Raw genomic sequence first — 6,268 nt, 5'->3', positions numbered from 1 at the left:
CAAGCTTGTTCTTTTCTTTTTCTTCCCTCAAAGATTTTTCTGCTTGTTGAATATTTAATCATTCAAGCTTGGTGGAAAAAAAATCAAGAAAATAGCTCGGTATTGTTGCTAGTTGAGATTTCAGAATCATGGTTCCAAAATGATGGAATCAGTGCTTGGATTAAATACAATGCCTTGATATGATTGGGAATTTTAAAAATTTAGCCGTGCAACAACACCATTCATTAGTGAAAATGCTTTTGTTTTGTGAAAAAAGAGTGACAATTTCACATGAACCTAGATGGTACCTTCCTAAACCTGATTTGGGGTTTGGGTGAGACTCAAAGGTGAAGGGTGGGGTTTGAATTGGGTATGGGCCCTGATTTAAACCGATGTAAAATAAATAAACTTTAAAGTTAAAAATATAAATTACATGTATATTAATGTAGTTATATATTAAATAATTATAAATTATAGCATTTGGATTGAGATCAGGTTCGAGTATCCATATCCAGTCAGGTGTGGATACTTGTTTTTAATTCGAGTTTGTATATGAATAGTACACTTCGGTATCCATGACCGTCCCTATCAACGAAAGCTAAGAGACCTTGGAAAAACAATGTATCTCTAGACGTATTTGCATTGTTTATTGAAACAGTGTATTGATGGTTTAACTCTTTCATCCAAGAAACTTTACGCTAATTATCAAGAATATTAAAATCCTTTTACATGATTTATTAATTATTGTTAAATTAACTAGAGATAAATCAGTTAAAAATGGTATCAAGAGGTATTTTTTTGTATTTTTTTAATGATTTTTTTATTATTATAATGTCAACTAAAAACCAATTTCATATTTGACTAAATATTAAAATAATAAATAATTAAAAAGCACAATAAAAACTACCTTTAAAAACAAAGATTTTAAAATTGGAATTCATGGATTTTTTTATCTTTTTACAATAATCTTTTTTATTATTATTAAGGTAATTTAGTATTTGATTAAAGAAAAACAAATAAAAAATGGGGCATGTGGGAGGCACCCAAGCTTTTTGGGTTGTGCATGTAGTGCCTACTTGCGTCAAAAAATAATTTTTTATTATATTATTAGAAATGTTGTCAAGGTTTTTTTTTTTGATAGAATAATACATGTTAAAGGTGGTAATCTAGTTTGTTGTTGGTTTTGATAGAATAATACATATTAAAGGTGGTAATCTAGTTTGTTGTTGGTAAATTTTTATTTTTATTTTTATTTTATTTTTTCAAAAAATTACGGCTTAATCTTTTTTATTGATGGTATTCTTCCGTTCTTCTTTTGATTTTTACTTTTTATGCTAATAGTAGATGAGATACAGCAGAACATGCTTATACATCAGCATCAAGTTAGTTTGACTAAGAAGCAGGGCAAGATATTCCTTGGATAAGGAAAATTACTAAGCCAGTCTGCAGTAATACATTCCTGTCCACTCAAAAGAAAATTATTAAATAGTCATAGCAAGCATGTGCAAATCCAGTTCTTCAAACTACGAGGACGCTCCAAGAAAACAAAAGGGAGTTGTAAGCACTCAGATAAGGAACTCTTAACATATCCATGGGCATATATTGCTTAGCAACATGTTAATTATTGCTTAGCAACATAATCCAAGAAGGAAAACGTTACCTGAAAGTCTTGAAACTAATCCAAGAAGTGCAGTACTGAAGCAAGGCTGAGAACCGAATGAGAAATGGCCCAGGTCCTGAAGTAGCAAAAAGATATTGATTAGCAACATGTTAATTATTGCTTCGTCTTTTTAGATGAGTCGTGGGTTAAGATTTGGAGTAGATTACATTTCTCAAGTTGAATCTATCATTTGTCGTCTCTAGATTTTTATGCAAAACCTCCATCAAATAGTAAAGTCAGTGTTAAGTGGTATTTGTTTGATTAGGCAAGGCACTGGCTGTAATTAGACCCGGCTTAAGCATAAATCAGGTGGGAAAGAACGAGGAATTTGGCTCTTTGACTGACTTCTTGTCACAATATGAACTTGATTGAGCAACAAATCACAAGAAAGGAAGGAGCCCACATTCGAGGATTCTTTTTTATGGGAGAGGAAAGCCCCAAATCCTTGTGCTGCTGCTTTTCGGGATGTCATCTCCTCCATGGAGGGTGATTCTTTACATCGTTCTGTATCTAAGATCAGTCCTGGGAACATACAGGTCAATTGTTAGAAAGCACTTTGAGGTTTCACAAATACTGAAATACACCAAAATTTGTAAATGCATTTTCATTTAATTAAGCATTTTTAATACTTAATATATATATTTTATGCATGAAGGGGGAGGCACATGTTGCCTTAATAGGACGAGATTATTAATCATTACACCTCCTGCTAAATTGATCACATGGTAAATAGAATTAATTGCGGATGAACAGCATAAACATTCAAGCTCCATATGACAGCAACGTGAATTTTTATTTTTTTAATAACAAATGCAAACGATTTATCGTTTATTTTTTCTTTAAAAAAATAAATAAAGGGTGGGGGGCATTTTCTTTATGATGAAAAAACAATATTGGGCCTCCTTTTTGCTTTTGAAAAAACATTTGTCAAATTAATTTACTCTTCAGTAGTTCTGACATGTTCTTCAATACTATTATAATTTTATGTATGTGTTTTGATAATATGTTTTTAATTATTATATATTTTATATGAAAATAATAATGTCTAATAATAAATTATTCATGAAAATTCAATTCAAATTGTTTTCTTATTCTTAATATTTTAAATAAATTTTGAATTTTATAATTTTTTTTTACTTGCAATCACACATAAAATATTAACATATTATTTTGATATCTTTTATTAAGCTGCTTTAACAATCATACAATCAATAATTCAAATTGATCTTGATGGGAAAAAAAATCCAAAATGATTTAATTTCCTGGAACTTGAATAGTACTTTTAGGTTTAAATAATTTCTGGTCTCCCTGCAATATTGCACAGGTCAGACCAGTACTAACAACTAAAAAAACCCGATTTAATTGTTTACATGAATATTAAACAAGGTTAATACATGTTTGTCATCGTTTAATTTTAATCAAGAAGCAGCGTGAACAGAACTGTCAATCACTGTTGGAGAGGTGGTGCTGTAACTGGTAATAGTGCTAGAAGTCATGGTTGTAAACATGCTTTTGCGGTTGGCATTAGCAATAGCGATCAAGCAGCTTATTGCAGTGATTTCGAAGTCAGCATTGCTACCAGTGGTCTAAGGGGTACTTCTGCAAGGTGGGGTTTTGATCTAGAAACTTACTTGGGTTAAATTAGAATTAGGATTTGGTTTCTCCAAATTCTTGCTTGAGTTGTGAGACGATTTTAAAGTCTTTTTAGAGTATATTTAGTTTCTGGTTATGATTGTTTTTTATAGTATTTTTTATTTAAAAATATATTAAAATAATATATTTTTTTATTTTTAAAAATTATTTTTGATATCAGTACATTAAAATAATCTAAAAATATCAAAAAATTAGTTTAAAATTTAAAATTAATTTTTTTTAAATACTTTTAAAATAAAAACAAACAAGATTTAAAAAAAAAAATCAGCAGTAATTTTAGAACCTTCCACAGTCTTTCTTGAATGTTGGCAGCCTCTATGCAAATGGCGTTCGTAATTCTCCTGACCAGGAAGTACATCTTTGTTGTAAACTAACACACATGAACAATTATAAAAAAAATAAAAATCTAAATTAGCATATATAAACGAATAATAATAAAAATTAACATGGTACTTGATATGCACATACAACTATTATGTTGTATATGTAGCACATCGCAACTAGTAAATTTCAGTACTCTTACTTAGATTTTTGCTTTTTCAATAACTTATTGATGCAAAAGTAAATATATATGTTTTAAATAAATATAATAACATGAAAGAAGCAAAAACAATATAATGACTAGAAAAAGAAATAAAAAAAAAATAAAAAAATTGAAACATCAAAGTCTAATGACTAGAAAAAGAAATAAAAAAACAAAAAAAAATAAAAAAATAAAAAAATTGAAACATCAAAGAAACACTAGAACTCTAATGAGAAACTATTAATATCATTAAAAAAATATCAATAAAATAAATTTATAAATATCATAAAAAACTAACTTTAAAGTTGTTATGCATACTATTTAAAGATAACAAGATGCTTCCTTGTTAGTATTTCATCACTAACTTTAAAGTTGGTTTTTCATAATATTTGTAAATTTATCTTATTAATATTTTTTTATGATACTATAAATTTCATCTTAGCATTATAACGTGTTTTTAACTTTTTAACACTTCATTTTTTTTCTTTTTCTAATTTTTTTTTTCATGTCATCTTTTTTCTATTCTTTAAAAAAAAAAATTCATGTACATTGATCTTTATAAAACATGCATGTTGACTTTTACATAAATAAATTATTGAAAAACAAACACTCACATAGAAAAAACTAAAATTTGTTAGTTGCACATGTGCTACTTGCACAACATTCATTATTAAATAATAAAAAATTATTAGTATTTATACTTATATTTCATCTATGATTATTTTACCTATATAATCATAGAGGGAAACTATTCATTAAAAAATATTTATTTATAATTTCTGTTTTATTAATAAATTTATTGAAAGCTTTATAGACAGAGAGGATAGAATATACTCACCAAAAATTATTTCCACTTCAATTAATCGGTAACTTCACCTGTACTATTTAACATATTATTAATAGATTAATCATAAATAAATTTATTTTTTTAATATTAAAATAAATATAATTTTATAAAAACTAAAACTAACTTGAAGAAACAGAAAAATCAAGTTTCACGCCAGCCACAGATTTTTTTCCGAAAAAACAGGAGTCCCTAGAAGGATGTTACATGAGAGTAACAAATCCCAACATGTTTTATAACAAGTATAAATCTCAACTTCTTCAAGTTACGGACAGCATAGTCGGAGAAGCGGGAGCCCCGCACGTAAAGCATTGTTTGACACGATGATAATGAAAATAAATTTAAAAAATAAAATATCATTTTAATATATTTATTTTGAAAAAAATCTATTACACTCTCAAACCGCACATTTTCTAACAATTCCTTTCCGACAAGAGGGGAAAAAATAAAAGAAAAAGAAACAAGCACCATGAAGCAAAACCACTTTTCCAGATAAAATAATAATCACTCCAATAAATATAAACCCGCAGCAACCAATGTAATAGAAGAACACCGCAGGTCTTTAAGCAGCATGAGCTTAAACAAACACAATCAATCTAATTAAAAAAAGCCTATTTTGAAGCTCAAACCCCAGGAAAAATCAAGAAACTAAAACAAGCCTCAGCCAAGTAACAAGTGCGTGACAACAACAGAAAAAAGATAGGGCCAAGAAATTAGTGCGTGACAACAACAGAAAAAAGATAGTACCAAGAAATTAGTGCTGTTAGGTTGGTTGCCATTAATGTGCAGACTTTCAGCTTGGGAATTGCCGATAAAGATCGCCACCGCTAAAAGAACAGAGAGAGCTACTAGCAACACTATGCCAAATGGGAACTGCAAGGTCAAGAGGCACGGGAAGACCAGCTACTATATACGTTCTTGAATATCGAAGCTTCTTGTTTCAGCTCATGCAACTTGGTCCCCGTAGGGAACACGTGTCTGTCATCTTGATCATCAGCACCAATCCCAAGAGACTTTCATCGGCGGTGCTGATTCTTCGGAAACTCTTTCCTCCATTGTCGTGAAACTACAGGAACAAAGAACAGACACAGGATTGTGTACTTGAATGTGTTTATGGGTATTGACAGGGAGATAGAGGGGGGCAGAGGTTTATTTAAAAAATGTGAATTCAAAGGCTAATTAGGTGTTGTTTGTTTACGTGGTTGGTTGCTGCTGTATTTTAATTAAAACATAATTTGTAATTGTTTAATAAAAAATATTAGTTTATTTTATATAAATCTTACATAATTTTTATGATTAAAAGAAAAACAGATAAATATTATTTTTTATTCACTATATACACTATATATATTAATTGTATTGTTCACGGAACAATGCAATTAACATGAATAACTTTTATCAATTTTATACTTGATAATATTTTATATAATTTTATTATATGCTTAAAAAATTATAAAAACTGTAATTCTTATCGAATAAATGTTATATATAATGTAATTATAAATAATTTAATAAAATAAAAAAATATTTTATATAAAGTATTATTTATTTCATCATATAATAAGAGTAATTAATTCTACAATAGTTAAATTTAAAGTCATCAATAGTA

Source organism: Populus euphratica, unplaced genomic scaffold (assembly GCF_000495115.2).
Source record: "Populus euphratica unplaced genomic scaffold, PopEup_1.0 scaffold6.1, whole genome shotgun sequence".
NCBI classification, from domain to species: Eukaryota; Viridiplantae; Streptophyta; class Magnoliopsida; order Malpighiales; family Salicaceae; genus Populus; species Populus euphratica.
Note: the sequence above shows the minus strand (reverse complement) of the source record.